Genomic DNA, 17,525 nt, shown 5'->3' with positions numbered 1-17,525 from the left:
CTAAATCAACAATTGATTATATTTTCACGTGTGGTCGCCTCTATGGGCAAGTGACGGAATTTCAAAAGCTTCCTATCCCGTCTAGTGACCATCTCCCATTTGCCATATCTATCACCCTACACACTGCCCGCCTTCAGACTATCATCTCCGTGGGTAAGACCAATTGAGAAGAAATCTATGATTTGCCAAGGAGACTAAAGTGGACAAAAATAGTCACAGCAGCCTTAACACGGTGGAAAGATAATTGGCCTGCAACTGCCGAAGATTTCACGACAGGTAATATTAATGATAACTGGATTAAATTAACGACATTGCTATACCAACTTCTGAAAGGTAAAAAACACTCACCAGTTACTGCAGAAACGTCTTTTTGCCAATTTCAACCACAATGCAAAAAAGTGGAGCAAAGTAAGAGGTCGCTCAGTACAGCCACACGGATCCATAAGCAAAACGGAAAATACGAAACATATCAAAACCAACTCCTAGCAAAGAAAATCCAAAGGAAAAACGTGTTGGACAATAAAAGTAAACAAGAAGACTCAGAGTGGCTACATGTCTTTTCCTTGCTAAATCCAAATAAACAGGCTGAATTCTGGGCATATATTAACATGCTTTCCAGTCAAGGCCAAGATAGGTGCAATGCGGTCGCTAGTGACATATGGATAACTCATGTAACCACATTATATTGTGACGCACAAAACTTGACATCAGCACACAACCAAGAGCTCCTTACCAGCACTGCTCTACCAGAAATATCCCTAGTATCAACAGAAGACATACCTGGATCGGCAGTGGTAAGGAACCCATTAAATATGGGGATACCTCCAGAAGCCCCCGTTGTAGGAAAACGCATGACAACAATTTTTTTAAACATTAGAAAGGATGGGGCACCAGGCCCTAATGGGTTACCAGGACAATTGTTTAAAGAAGACGGCGATTTCTGGAGTAGCATACTCATGCTGCTCTACCAGAATTGTCTGGCATATTCAACAATCCTAGAGACTTGGAACGGATCTTTACTACAACCTATTCACACAAAGGGCAATACAGGGGACCCCTCACACTACAGGTTGATAGCCATTTTAGACAATGAAGCGAAAGGTTAAGATAGCCTCCTGCTACAAGACCTGCAGATCTGGCCTGATGAAAATGAAATCCTTCCAAGTTGCCAAAATGGCTTTAGGCCAGGAGCATCCACAATGGATAATATTTTAGCCCTTGCATACATGATAGAACAGACTACACAGAAAAAGTCGCTTCCTCTATTTTCATGTTTTGTGGACTACTCCGCGGCTTTCGACAAAGTCAATCGGAGTCTGCTGTGGCGGAAACTACAAGGTTGGAGGATACCAGAGAATCTTTGGAAATAATTAGCCTTTACACTGGAACTTGGGTACGGGTGAAAACTTCAATGAATTCAGCTACTAAAAAAATTCCAACATACCGGGGCTTAAAACAAGGTTGTGTATTGGCCCCTTTGCTTTTTAACTTATATACGGCAGACCTTGCTAAAACTATTCTTAATGCAAATCTTCTATCTCCGAGAATTGGCTCAAACTGATTATTTTTAATACACTATGCAGATGATATGGTGCTATTAGATCATACAAAAGTAGGGATGCAAAGACGATTGGCCGCACTAAATCTTTCCAACAACAAGAATGACCTAAGCGCAAATGCAGGAAAAACAAAGGTAATTATATTCAGAAAGTATGCCAACAAACTCAGACAGCATTGGAGGTTGGGCAACTTGAAGATAACAACAGTGCCCACATACAATTACTTAGGGGTTTGGCTGATGAGTAATGGGAAATCAACAGCTTACCTTGCTTCAGCCGAAACAAAGGCCAAGGCAGTGCTGTTCGCCTTGTGCAAGCTTAATGCTAAGCTAAATAGCCCAACAACAATATCCATTAGAAGAGTTATAAGAGCTAAGCTGCTTCCCTCAATTACATATGGCCAGTTAGCATTTCCTGCGGCTTTTGTTAATAGCCTCGAACATATCAACTGCCGATCCTACAAGCGAATTTTCCAGATGCCAGTGCATACACGAAACATCCTGGTGCGACTGGAATATGGGTTGAACAAACAAAACTACAAGCATTGGCCAACGTTCGTGCAGTATTACCGAGGGGTTTGTGCGGCCCCTCCGAACACAATTAAGTCAACCCTGAAAATGATCTTTCTGAAAGCCAAAAATTCATGGAGCAACGGCCTGAAAACTGCCTGCACTGCATTACAGCTTGACATGACCAAACTGCAGGATCTGACCTATCAGCCTGGTACACTAAAATCTATATTAAAAAAACAAGTTAGAGCATTATACAGAAAAGAAGATTTGAAGGAGTTGAATTGTTCCAAAAGTAACATTGGGATACTTGTAAGCTCCTATGAAGATCAGTTATGGCAACCGTACCTCAACGCTGCATTAAACAAGATAATTTTAAAGCAAATCTTAACAATCAGGCTTATGGCATAGCTGGTAAAAGATCTCAGGCGCTGGAAATCCCTAGAGGCGATTACCACCTGCAGACTATGCCACCAGCATGAAGAATCCATCGTCCATTTGGTCTGCATATGCCATTGCCTAATACATGGACATCGCACTTTTACTAAGGCCATTGTTTTTAAAATATGGGACACGTAATTGCAAGGATGCCATGAAACTCTTGTTTAGCCTGGAGACACCGATGGAATTGGCTAGTTTCGCCGAATTTGCACATAAAGTTGAAGAACGTTTAAGTAACGCACCTTGCACTTCATAACTTCAAGACTGCACTTTGGGACTTTGATTTGTATGCTGTGACGAGCTGTATCTATTTTGCACTTTATCGGAATCTCTCTTCCAAAATAGGTTTTTTGAATGCCTTGAATTCTTAATTGGCACATGGGTTTTAATGTTTTTATTATTTATGATCTGTATTTTTAGGATTTGTTTCACAGGATGTAGTGCATCCAAATTTGTAGCAGCTAATGATGACTACTGTAGAGAGCAAGTTTTGTGGATATTTTATAGGACACTTTTTGTAACAATTTTTTATTAATTGATACAATAAAATATATTCGATTCGAGTTCAGTTTACTTCGCATTTCTTTGAGGAATTTTTGGAAGAGAGGGGTATACAACATAAAAAGGCTGCCTTATATCACCCAGAGTGTAATGGCGCTGTGCAGCTAGAAGTTGTTTCTGGTGATAATTGTGAGTTGATCATCAAAAGAAAGGTTCGTGAATATGGGTTTACACCTCATTCATCCACAGGAGTGACTTCCTTTAGATTATTTAAGGGTAGGTCATCCATTACTAATATAATTCCATCTTGGGTGGCCTCCTGCAGGAAAATGTCTAACTGTGGGTCTGAAGATACTGCTGGTTGGAGGGAAAAGGTGTTGGGGTGTATGCCGAGGAGGAAGGATTTGTTAGATGTGAGGAAGGCTGCTAAGAAAACATTGGTAGTTGTTGGTGACTGGGTTACAGTGAAATAACCAAGAAAAGATGCTGCTGCCTCAAAGTTTGGTAATCCCTTGCAATTTATTAAATTATTCAACAATGCTCTCAAGACCAGTGACCGTAGGATCTGGAACCCAGGTAGTGTTGCCAAGGGTCCTCCTTGTGTTTCCTTTGGTACAGAGGTTCCTGCTGCTTGCTCTACTTCTGAAGTGCACAGGAGGTGTTCTTCTTGTTTGAGGACAACTCCTTGTCGCTTACAAGATTGTGTTCACTACATATTTCATTATTTTTGTGTTTATTTGTTTTTCTTTCTCTGTATTGATTTATGTTTATGCTATAAGAGGGAAGGTATGTGGTATTCTGCTTTTATGTCTCTCCTTTCGGTGTTTGTTTTGCGCAATCTCCTTTTCTGAAGTTGCTAGGTTGTGTTCTATAGTGAACCTCTCCCCCTTGAGAGAGAATGTCATTATTGGAAAGCTTTAGTCAGTAGGCTTGGACTGCTCGTGGCTGAGGTCCCTTGTATGAGATGTAGAATAACATTATGCTGTTTCTTTAACTACTTTCGGTCTCCAGCCTGCTATTTATTGTGAAGGAGAACACCTCAATATGTCATCCGTGATGTGAGTGAGTGCAGATTCTGTGCTCTGTCCTTGACGAAAACCGATTGATGTTGATCCAGGAGTTGGAAGTTCTCAATGTGGTTGCAAAGTTGAATTTGCACACATTCTTCTAGACTTTTCACCAGAATGGGGATGTTAGAGATAGGGCAGAAGTTGTTAAGATCTGTGCAGTCTGCATTAGGTTTTTTTAGAATGGGGGTTACCTGCCCTGCTTTTAGGCAGTCCGGGATAGTGCCTTGCAGTAGTGAGGCATTAACAATCTTAGATAATAAGGGGAGAATAGCAGCTTTTATTTCTTTGAAGATTGGAGCTGGTAGTGGGTTGGTGAAGTGGTTAGATCGGTTGACCGCTAGAAGAATGTTATAGATATCACATTCATTGAGGGGAGTGAAAGTGTGCCAGGAGGCATTGTTTTTGGTGACATCTCCAGGGGGACCAAACCAGTCTGAGCCCGAAAAGGAGAGTGTGGAAGCAATCCCTGTAGTTGGAAGAAGTTCCCTCTTTGATTGTAGGTCATTTTCAATGTTTTTTATTTTCTCCAAGAAGAATTAGGCCAGCTCCTCAAAGTTTGGGGTAGTGATATCACCATGGGCTTGCAGGTTTGGTGCGTTGAGCGATTGTTGCTTAACAATTTCAAAAAGTCTTTGAGGACGATTTTTTTACTTTGTTACGCTGAGTGCTAAAGAAGTCAGCTTTTGCATCTTTGATTTTTCTGTTGTATGAGTTCTTGAATGTTCTAAGGTATTTCAGGTGTTTGGTGGAGGGTACGTATCTCCAGGTTCTTTTGGCTGATCTTAGATAGCATCGTTCAGAGTTTAGATTGTAATTGAACCACGATTTGGAGATTGTAGTGGAAACTTTTTTTTGTTGAAGGGGGCAATAGAATCAAGGATGTCAGAAATAGAGAAATGATAGAATTCTGTGATGTCATGTACATCTATCATGCCTGCTTGGGGAGTCAAGGCATTGCTACACCTGGTTGCAAAGACTTTGGGATGAATGTTCCGGAGATTCCTTTTCCATTGTTTTGTTTTCTTGAGTTGGTCTCTTTTCAGGATCACCTACATGTTGCTATAGAAGATGATGCTGTAGTTGTTAGACCAATCACAGGGATAATGAATGCCAGTGTGATGTTGTTCATTCTAGATATAAGGTTCAGTGTCTCTACCTTGTTGTTGGTTGGTTTTTGGACAGTTCACTGCGTGGTCGTTCTGGTTATTCCAGTGGAGGTTGAAGTCTCCAAGGAAGATTTGGGTCACTTGGGGGTCATCGTTGGATGTGATGATTTCCATGATTTGTTCAATGAATGTCAGATTGCCTCCAGGGGGGTGGTAGAATGTGTGTAGTTTGCAAATGAGGCTGTTATTGCTCGTGATGTTGATGCAGAGATATTCACTGGTGAGTAAGGTGACGGTGTCTGATTGATACACAGAGTGTTTTTCAGTATTCCACCACCTGGTTTCATAGTTCTGTCGAGTCAAATTATTTTGTGGCTGGGAGGGACTAGTAGGCCAAGGACAGGAGTGGAGGAGCAGTTTTGTCAGGTTCCCATGAGGATAACAATATCAAGCTACTTTGTTAGGATGATATCACAGATATAGGGTGCATGTTTACTAGCTGATTTGCTGTTGAGAAGTACGCATTTCAGTTGGATAGTAGAATGGCTGGTGGCAGTCTGTGGGGTTTTAATGCACTTTAGGTTATCTCTATTTATACACCTATGATGATCAGTGGGTTCTCTATAGAGGTTAGCTTGAATGGCTTGGATTTGACCCAGGTAGGTCTTGTTAGTGTCTATTGGGTTGGTAGAAGAGAGGAGTAGGTGGTGAATGCCGCTGTCAGATAAATCAGCCTTCAGTCTCCTTGGACGAGAGGAGGCATTGGGGGAGGGTATAGTTTTTGAGTTAAGATGAAAGGTGTGCGGACCTTGAGCAAGATATAAGCCTGTTTGGGAGCTGGAATGGTTCCCCAGGATACTAGTGGGTCTATGCATGGGTAGACGTTTGATAGTGATGACTCTCAATTTCTGGACTTTGTCCAAGAGTTGGCTCATGCAGATAGAGATCTCATCAAGGCGTGCTGCCCAGTCTATGTGTTGACAGTTGGTTAAGGGTTGTAGTGTGAGTTCCGGTAGGAGGGAGAGGCCATGTGGGAGATCTGATTGAGCAGGGGAAGCATTATTACAGTCATTGGGTCTAAGTGAGTCTGGGAGGTCTTTTAGAGGACCTGCTTGTCTGGAGAAGGTAGCTGGGGTGGGAGGAAGGGTAGGAGGGCATATGGGCTGCGAGTATGATGTGGGCAGCTTGAACAATTTGGGGGTGTAGGTTCCGAAGTTGGTAGCTTCCTCGCATCAGGAGGGGCTAAAGGCATGCTTGGAGGACCCTTGCATGATAGTTCCATTAGAGGGAGATAGAGCAAATGAGCAGGAGAAGGTTCAAGTAAGGGTAAGGCACCTACCCATTTGATTCATAGGCCCTGCTGCGGATGAGGACTCTGGTGTTTCTAAGTCAGGAGAGTGAGTGAGGTACAGATCGCTTGAGTGATGTTATAGTCACCGAGGACGCTTGGTATGTAGTGAGAGTGGCATCTGTGTAACCATGGGGATTTGAGTGGGGGTGTTGACTGCTTTCTTGAGGAAAGGGAAGATCTTACCCAAAACAAAAAACATTGCTAAATTGTAATTCAAAGCTTCTATTAGGATAATATCATGGTTGTATAGGGATATGGTAGTCTTTGCATTGAAGAAAGGCGAAGGCAATGCAGATAGTTCGAGGCCATAAGGATATTTTCTGGTGTTAATGATACGCAGAAGGGAATAGAAGACATTCCTCCATTACGCACGTTTTCTGGAGTAGAAGACTAGGCCAGTGGGTAGTTTACCCTGCCAACTTAGGGCGAACAAAGCAACCAGCGCTCCGTCCATCATCTGCTTGTGTTTGCTTTGTTCACCCTAAGTTGGCAGGGTATGGCCAGACGTGGGTCCCTTGCTCACTTTGCCACTTAAGTCAAGGTAGCCTGGCTGATGTGGGGTGTTATCCCAAAACCGGTCTCAGGATGCTTGTTTGCAGTCAAGTGAAGACCTGGCTTTGCAGTTCGGGCTGGACAGTCCCATAAGGACCAAGGTCAAGACTAATTTGCATACGGCTGTGTCTGAACTGGGGTGGGGAAGTGAGCTAAAGGACGATGATGGATTGAACCAATATCTGTGACGGGGGTGAGTGTCTGAAATGTTTTAAGGAAACATTCATCAAGCAAAATACAGGTCACAAACGGGTTGATTTGCAGAAACTGACCCTTTTGCGACCGCTATTTTGCCATTTGGGATGCATCAACCCAATAGCAATTTGCAAAATAGGTAATCACAAATTTTGGGATTACCTATTTTGCGCTTGCATTTAGGGAATCAAAACTGCTCATATTTAGGAAAAAAGAACTTGTCTCACTGCCCCAAACCTATGGAACTCTCTTCCATCGGAAGTACGCTGAATTTCTTCAACTACATCATTCAAATTGGAAGCCAAAAAATTCTTTATGAATAAATTCTTACCCTAAGTGTGCTAGGCACACCTGCCCGAAGACAATTGCTCTTACTTCCATTGGACAATCATGTGTTATGGTTCTTTCTTATGCAACTGTCCCTGAATATGCTATCATTCCTGTTTTTTTTACTCCTACCTGTTGTCGATATTGGATTTATGTCCTTCCTCCCATCCTATTGTAAAGCGCTCTGATATCCCGTGGGACCTTGTTCGCGCTATATGAAACTTTATAAATAAAATAAATAAATAAATGCGATGTATTATCCATTTGCAAATTGTATTTTCACAATTTGGAATCGCAAATTACCATCAACTTCAAGTTCATGGTGATTTGCAATTCCATTGGAAAATGCCAAAAAAGGCATTTTTCAGAGTGCATTGTGGTGCATACACATGCCTTCAGGGCATGTGTGTGCACCACATGTGCAAACTTACCTTTTTTTGGGGTGCATCTGGCCTTTTGGCCCCACTGCACCCTTGAAATTGCATGCGCAATTTGCGAGTACCTATTTGGTATTAGCAAATGGAGAATGCAATCCCATTCAAGGAATGCATAGGAAGCCATTTCTTAATATAGAATCGTAATTTGGGATATTGTATTAAGGAGTATGTATGAATCAACATTTTTTTGGCGAAACCTACTTGCATAGGTAATTGCGACTCCTCAATAGTGATTCCTTAATAATCGCTATTAAGGACTCCCAATTCCTACCTTTGTGCATGTGCCCCTTAGCACTCCGTCCTTCATCATCTCCTTTGTTTGTTTTGTTCTCACTAAGTTGGCAGGGTATGCCCAGAAGTAGGTCTTGTGCTCACTTTGCCACTAGATTCAAGCTGCCTGGCTGATGGGGGATGCTACCCTGAAAACGGTTCCAATAAGCTTGTTCCCGGTCCAGTGAAAATCTAGCTTGGCAGTTCTGGCTGGACTGTTCCCACAAGGCACAGGGTTAAGACTGATTCGCATATGGCTGGGTTTGAACTGGGGTGGTGAGCTGAGCTAAAGAATGATGATGGATTCATCCCAGATCATTGACTGGGGGTGAGTGTCTGAAAAGTGTCAGTGCTCTGTCCATCATCTCCTAGTGTGTGCTTTGTTCACCCTAGTTTGGTAGGGTATGCTAAGATGTGAGTCCCTTGTTCACTTTGCCACTGATTTCAAGCTAGTCTGGCTGATGAGGGGTGTTGCCCCGAAACCAGCCCAAGGATGCTTGTTTCCGGTCCAGTGAAGACCTGCCTTGGCAGTTCAGGCTGGACTGTTCCCATAAGGAACAGGGTTAACATCAATTTGCATGTGGCTGGGTCTGAACTGGGGGCGGCGAAGTGAGCTAAAGAACGATGATGGATTCAACCCAGATCTGTGACTGAGGGTGAGTGTCTGAAAAGTTTCAGTGATTCATCTTCTTGTGTGTCAGTTATTTGTCAGAATATCATATTTAAAAGCATAGACTCAAAAAAAAAACATTTCCTGATATTGTTTACACAAATAGAGCCCCATTGGGTGTAGATGTTCTATATTTAACCCCAATGGGGCAATATTTTTGTAAATGACATTTAAGATAAAATATTTTTGTCAGTCAATATTCTTTTGCTGATGTTCTAGGGCCATACCCTGGAAGCTTGATCTGACAAGTATGAAGCAGGCATTCACTTAGAAGCATAAGTCTTCTTCCCCTGCACCTCAGCAGGGCAAACACTTCCAAACATCAAACTAACTGATTATTAGGACTGAAATGTTATTGTCTCTCCCGAAACACTTAACTCTTTCCCATCACACACAACAATCTACCAGTCTACGGAGTCTGTGTGTGTCTACATCACAGTAATGAAGGAAGTGGACAAGCGACTCCCTTATTGATGTGTTTACTAGACCCACAACAGCATGCCTCATCCCTCTTGGGTCAAGGCCATTGTATGAAACTGGATACATCTGGTGCTTTCTACTAGGAACTGATAAATAAATTAAATGTGCTGCTTAGCGATATCTCAAGTCTAACTTGTTTAAAGAGAAGATCACAAGCTCTTCACCACTGTAAGCAGTAGTAAGGTGTATACAGACATATGGGCAGCAAAAACTGATGAAGGAAAAGAAGAAACAAATCTACGGGAATACCACACAAACGATGGTCATTACCAACAGTCATGAGGGCTCAAAGATACATGAAGAGAGCCCCTTGTAATATCCAAACCAAAAATGTGTCATACTTTCATCACCAAAGTAGCCACATGCAAAAGTATGACAAGTATCATAGCCAATTTGATGACTGATTTGCCTACCTCAGACTGCTTTCCCTGTGTTAGCACCCACAAAAAGTGATGTGGCAGAGCAGGATGGATGTTGAAACACAAAGGAAAGTCCCACAAATGTGAATTATTCTGTGTTGCAGAAGTTTGGATAATTAGTGTGGGGAGACATTGGCCAGAGGTGGTGAAGAATTATTATCTACAGAGCTTGATCATCTGCATTTTTCAGAGTCCTCTCTCAGAGGTGAGTGGACCATTTCCTGTGAAGAAGCTGCTCAAGATTGAGAAGATACTACGATGAAAGGAATGCAGTTCACTAGTCATGCAGCCTGCAGTATATTCCAAGGTTATTAGAACAAGTTAATTAGGATCAGCCAAGCTATCCCTCTTTCAAAGTTTGAACAAGAACAAGGGAAACCCTATTCACAGAGAACCAGGGTATGAATTATATCGCAAGAACGTGGTTTTTGTGGAGACAATGGTACGCAATAAAAATTATGAAGAAGGATGCACAATGGCAATGTACATAGGTTACGTGGTAGCCGAGTACACTGTAGTTGCGTATTTTTTGTTTATAGTAGATATGTAGACAAATTTCAAATATACACAATAAATGGTGCTTAGTGTCCCCAGTGCAAAATTGGAACCAAAGAAAAAGGAAATTGAGTGACATCTAGTGACTATTATAAAATGTTTTCCATTATTCTGTAGAAACAACCATTTTTAGGCTTTCAACAATTTTCTGCAACACTGTAAACAATAATCAATGTTGGAATAACAATTTGTTTCTTTTAATGACCCTTCCATAAATACAGGGTCTCTTCGTGACCTAATGATATAGGGACATCTGTAAATTAAAAAAGATGAGTGGCGTAAACTGAAGTCCAGTGGGATTAATATTTGTAGGTAAATGCTTGGAAGGCCAAAAAGAAGGAGATGTACCTGGAACAAAGCTTTTAAATTATGCGCTGCCACGAAAACACTGGTCAAGTGTAGAAGAATAAAGGTAAAGATACTCACACTGGACCCAGCCAGGTACTACATTAGTGAGAAAAGAAAGGGAGGGGATAAGAACTTCGCAAAATAGCAATACTAATGGTAGTTGTAGTAACAAGAAGTATGGGGGCTTACCTCAGTGCGAGGGAAGTGGAAAGAAGAAAAGCCGGCAATAGTGAATGAGGCAGGGCGGATGCTTGTGCCTGTGGTACATCGACGAAATTGATATCTGTAAGAGAGCCACTGTCTATCACTATCAAGGTAGCAGGGGGACATATGGTAGATTATATTACATCCGGAGAATGAGTCTTACCCGTGTAGGGTCTTCGATTGGTTGGTAGTATTGCAGAGACGATGCATTAAAACCGGGAAGAGATTATTTCCTGGCTCTTGATTTACTGCACTTACAACATGCAAAGGTTGTGTTGGAAAATGCTAACATCAATCAATGAAAATGTAATTAAAAGTAATGGACGGTGTACTTGGTTAAAATAAATAGAGTGAGAGTGCCCAATTTGCTTGTTGCTCTATTTACTGTGGCGCAGGCACTGACAGCACCTTCAGATGACGCATATCGTGTCAGGCGGTAAAGTTATCTCTATGTATAGGGAGGCAAATCCGTGTTGCAAAGTACGTTGCCGATTACGTTAATGGGCGCGGTGGGTTCTTTAATAGTGTTGGTGCATTTAAAAGACACAGCCTGTGTGTGGTGGTGCCAAAAGTGTACTAAGAATGGGATCAACTGTCTCGCATTCAAACTCATTCTAGAAATATATACGTCTCACATTCACACTCATTCTAGAAATATAAACATGTGAACTTAACCAGGGATGCTATTGCAATCTGGGGTTGGAGATCGGGGGTTATTGTCCTCCCAGGCTTACCTTCAGCGTCTCCTCTACGGCTGTACTGGTTCAATGACAGCCGGTGAATGCGGGTGGCGGGAATAAGTGAGGGATGAGTCAGCGCTGCTCTGTCATCACGGAAGGCATCAATGTAGATTGCCACTCGGGATGATGGACCAGCGGGAAAGTAAAGAGGAAAGAGTAGAAAGACCCGGTTTTTTAAAAGAAGAGAGGACATTGTTTTACATTGCGCGCTATGTGCAGTGTTTAAAGAAATATTAAAATTACTACAGTGTTGAGTACACAAGGCATGGATTTGTTTCACATATATTTTGGAGTGTAAGAACATCGACGTTGTCAAATATTTACATACACAGATAATAGACTTATTCAAACTCTTGTGATGTTTGCCAATACTATTCAGTGTGATTTTGCAGTTTTGACAGAATAAGCTATTAGGCACTACATGTGTTATCTACCAATATACAGTGCAATTTCACAGTTTTGGCACAACAAACTAATAAGCAATACATATGTGTTTCCATTGACTCAAATACAAACAATCAATATTGGTGAAATTATTGGCTTACTTCAGTGACGTTTTCGCACAATATGTATAAATGCGTGGAGCATATAAATATTGCAGACATTTGTATTATGCCCAGACAGTAGATTTGATGTAAGCAAAAAGGAAAATCAATGTGTGAGGATCACATTCAGGGAAGAAATGTCTAGTTGTTTAAGAACCAAACATTAGCTTTTTTCGAGTTCAACAGCCGCAACGGTGCTATACACCTATGGGTGTACGAGATTAATACGTGTACAGGCCGGGGCACTACGTGTTCCCTTCTAAAGTACAAAGCGCTAACTTGAACCTTGGACCCTGTGTGTTATCAAGGGTCAACCGCCAAATTAGCGGTATCAGGTCACATGATCTTGAAATTTATCTTGCTGTCAGAGAAGTAACAAAGCCTCTCCATTCCTCTGCGGAGTTCAGACCTAGTGTTATAGACATACAGCCTGATTCATCAACGGGTCGTTTTGCGTGGCCCTAATAGCGATTAATAGCGACTCGCTATCAAGGACACACAAAACGGTATTCATGATTAATTTAGAGAAAGAAAAGCGAATCGCACGCGGCCGCTAATACCGGTTGCGATTATCGAAAATCGCATAAAATACGCAATTACCGGCTACATCCGTGTCAGAATTGCGAATTCTCTAATAGCGAGTTCGTCAATAGCGGGACAGCAAATAGCGCGAGATCGGGAAAATGGGAAGTCGCATGTCGAGCACAGCGATGACATCACAACCAGGAAGCAGCCAGGGCCCACCCCCATTCACCACAGTGAGGCAGACCTCGAGTCAGCAACTGGGAGAGCTCCTGCAATTCTGTTTGGATACAACTCAGAAAGTACAGTGCAGCAATGTCTGAGGATGCAGTTCCTGGGCCCAGCAACACCACAGGGCGGAAGAGAAAGTTAAAATTCTCCAAGCAGGAGCTGGAGCATTTAATAGAAGGGGTGGTGGCCAACCACTCAAAACTGGTTGGGAAGGACTCTAGGAGGGTGGCGGAACAGGAAAAATGCAGGATCTGGCAGGGTATAGCGTCCACGGTGAACTCCGTGGGTGTGGCTGATAGGTCGCTGGACGAACTAAAAAAACGCTGGTACGACCTCCGAGGTCGTGCCAAAGAGAGGGTGGCTGAGTGCCTTGGAGAGTCATCGGGCACTGGAGGGGGAGGACCTACAGTCCCTCCAAACACCCCCATGGAGGACCAAGTAGAAAACACCCTGGAGATAGAGGCGGTCATCGGAGTGACTCATCTGGACTCATCCCGCCCCACCCAAGACAACCAAGGTAAGTGGCATGCGACTGCGACCCTGTCCCCTATGAATGTCCATGACCAATTAGCCTCCCATATTGTTCCATAGTCATGCCATCGTTCCACATCAGGTAATGCCCTGAAGCATTGTGGGACATGTAGTGTGGCCACAATGTAGATGTACCACAATGCAGCCAGACAGGTTCCAAAATACGCAAAGCCATAGCCAGTCAGGGAATGTCATCCAGCATACATGTAGCAACTGCACATGTGACAGATACATGCAACTAATGAACGTCCACTTCCCCTCACAGGTGGTGCAGACAGCAGCGACAGCGAGAGGCTGCAAATAGATGAGGAGGCACAGGATGAGGAGGAGGTGCCACCACATACACAGCCACCAGCCCCTGCCCCAGCAACTACTCCCGCAGCCAGGTCCACCACCAGTGTGCCTCCTGCGTCTGGCGCAGCAACTACTTCCGCAGCCAGGTCCACCACCAGTGTGCCTCCTGCATCTGGCGCAGCAACTACTCCCGCAGCCATGTCCACCACCAGTTTGCCTCCTGCGTCTGGCGCAGCAACTACTCCCGCAGCCAGGTCCACCACCAGTGTGCCTCCTGCGTCTGGCGCATCAACTACTCCCGCAGCCAGGTCCACTACCAGGGTGCCTCCCGCCCCTGCCGCACCAACAACGCCTGCCGTGACACCACCAGCAACTGGTGCTTCAACATCAGGGCCTGCGACAGCGGCAACACAGCGGCCACCCACTGTGTCAGGCCAGCAGAGCAGGCGTGGCAGGCCTCGCCTGCAGACCAATGCACCTATCAGCAGGAGGGGGAATGGACAGGAGCTGGTGAGAGTGAGCGTGGAAAGACGCATGCTCCGTATACATCAGCTGCAAGCACGCCAGCAAGGTGCCATACAGCTACAGCTGTACAACATTGGGCGCAATGTTGCCGGAGTGGGGGACCGGATGGACCGCATGACGGCAGCCATGGAAGGTGTGGGGGAGGGAATGGCCAGCATGACTGCAGCCATGGCAGGTGTGGGGGAGGGTATGGCCCGCATGACTGCAGCCATGGAGGCCAGCACTGCTGAAATGAATGAAATGAAAACAATTTATAATGCGCAAAACAATAACCCGCAGGTATCAAGGCGCCTAACAATACAATCACAATTAAAACAGACGTCCATTACATATAGGCTTGTCGGAAGAGAAGAGTTTTTAGGGCAATGCGGAATTTCTGTATGGATGGAAGAGATCTCAGATCAAGAGGAAGTTCATTCCACCATTTGGGGGCCAGCGTAGAGAAAGCCCTGCCTCCCCATTTAGCTCTTCGTACACGGGGGGCAGTCAAGAGCGATTTCCCGGCGGAACGCAAGTTCCTACCGGGAATGTAATGGGAGATGATAGACCCAATACCCGTGTCGCTATTTTTAGCGATGGCTCTGTAGGTCATGCAAAGGACTTTGAACCGGATTCGAAGTTCTACCGGTAGACAGTGCAGCATTTTCCTAGCCGCAGTGGCTGAGGAGCGTCTGGGAATGTCCAGGACAAATCTGGCTATGGCGTTTTGGACCACCTGTAAGCGCTGTAGGTGGCTCCGATTTAGCCCAGCATACAGCGCATTACAGTAGTCCAAACGAGAGCCAATGAGTGCAACGGCTATTTGCTTTCTAGCCTGCAAGGAAAGATATTTCCTGATTCTTCGCAGGGTGTGAATCAAGCCCCAGCATCGCAGCGCAACGCAGCACGCCGCCGCCACCATCAGCTATTGACCCGGCTGACCGCCTACACCAGGTCCAATTATATCATAGGCAATGCCACATCACAGTTGTCGCGGCGGTCCCTTGCGCAGCAGCAGCAGCTCATCCAGTGCTGCGAGGATGTGGCCAGAGTCCTTGAGCACTGAGAAGTGCCGTGACAGCACTACACCCTCCTGCTCTACCTGCCACTGTTGGGGGTGATGATGGCAGTGAGGGGACATCGAGTGTGAGCAGCCACTCTGCCTCACACGTAGGGGCACTCAGGCGCAGCACCAGGCCCACAGCAGTTGCACATGCCTTGGATGAGGATGAGCCACAGAGGCGCTTGGGTGGTACGCGCAGGAGGCGCACATGACTTCATATGACTCTTACAGGCACAGGCTGAGTATAAGCCTGCCCTGTCCTTTCACACAGCAGTATGCTGAAATACTGTTAGCAATGACAACATTTAAAGTGGTACCATTATTGTGAATGAAACAATAATATTTATTTTAGCAGCACACATTGGCGTTGTGTCATTATTACTTTTTGCATGCATTTGTGATTTGTGGGGTGAGGGAAGAGGGTGCATTAGAAACTGTTCAGTGTGATGTGGTTGCGACGTCTGTGGCCTTCAGCTGGATTCTCCCCGCGTGCATGGCGCGCATGTGCAGGTGGCCGGTCGTCCCCTTCAGATTCACTGCCAGAGATGTCGACCGGTATCCGGCGCTTGGTTGCAATGTTATGTAGTATTGTGCAGACAGCCACAATGCGGCAGCACACTGCAGGACTGTAATACATGGCCCCACCTGTCTTGTGCAGTATGCGGAACCTGCTCTTGAGCAGCCCAAATGTCCTTTCTATGCAATTCCTTGTCCGAATGTGTGCAACATTGTAGCGCCGTTGCTGGGGTGTAGCAGGGTTGAGGTATGGGGTGAGGAGGTAATCACGGAGGGCGTAGCCACTGTCACCTGAATGAGAGGAGCAGAGGGTGAGTGCCTGTGCTGCGCTGCTACTTCATAGCAATGTGACATTGTCGACAAAGTGTACTTACCAAGTAGGTGTCCTTCCCCAAAGTCTCCCCTGGCCAGTCGTGTGTGGAGGCCGCTGTGCCGGAATATGTAGGAGTCATGGGTACTCCCTGGGTACTGGGCCACAATGTCAGTGATGTATGTCTTGGCATTGCAGACCATCTGTATGTTGAGGGAGTGGTAGGACTTGCGATTGCGGAACATATACTCCGTGGCAGCTGGTGGGCAGATGGCGATGTGGGTACAGTCTATGCATCCGAGTACATGTGGAAAATGGGCTGCATTGTAGAATTGTAGCTTGGTCAAGTCCAAATCCTGTTGGCTGGTGGGAAATGTGATGTGTCGGTGTAGCTGGGTAAGCATAGCGTCAACAAAAGTCTTCAGGCAGCGTGACATGGTGGGCTGGGATATCCCCCCAGCAGCCTCTACTATCCCCTGGAAACTCCCGGAGGCCAGGAGGTGCAGGCTACACAATACCTGCACATGTGTAGGCACCGCATTGGTACGCCTTGTTGGGTGCTGCATCAGGGGGTCAAGGTCATGTATCAGCTGGATTATCATTTCCCCATTCAGCCTGTATTTAGCATATATCTGCTCTCTGGTTTGGCCCAGCAAGGTGACCCGCTGGCGGAATATCCTGTCCTGGATCCGGCCTCTCCTCCGTGCTGCTCGCTGTAGCCTTCGCCGCCTGACCACCATGTACATTCCTGGCATTGTGGAACTCCTAATGCTGCTGCTGATTGTCCTTATGTGTGATTGGTCAGGCCTGAACCTGTTACTGATTGGCCAACGGTTTTTTGAAAAATATTTTTGATTGGCTTTTATGGTTACCACCTGCTTTGAGTTGTCCTTAATTTGCGCCGCGCAAAATGCGATTTTTGGGTTTTTCGCTATTTGTGGTTTTTCATGAATACCGATTGCGATTGTATAGCGAATTAGCTATTTATTTCGCAGGATCCGTGGATTTTCGCATTTTACGATTCGCTAATGCTCTCCTACCGGGATTCTGCGATTATTATAGCGAATTCGCTATTATGTGTTTGCGACTTCATGTTGAATGCCGATTACGGACATTGCGCCCGCAATTGCATTTTCGCAGCGATTGCGTGCGCAATTTTGCTTCATGAATCAGGCTGCAAGTCTTTTCAATCCAGCAACATTCCAGTCGTTGAAGGATTTGTGTCATGTCTCCCCCTCGAGTTGGTAAACAGGCTTTGTCGATGACTTGCCACTT

The sequence above is a fragment of the Lissotriton helveticus genome, chromosome 7 (genome assembly GCF_964261635.1).
Source record: "Lissotriton helveticus chromosome 7, aLisHel1.1, whole genome shotgun sequence".
In the NCBI taxonomy this organism is placed as follows: domain Eukaryota; kingdom Metazoa; phylum Chordata; class Amphibia; order Caudata; family Salamandridae; genus Lissotriton; species Lissotriton helveticus.
The sequence above is the reverse complement of the archived record's forward strand: the minus strand, read 5'-3'. Positions refer to the sequence as shown.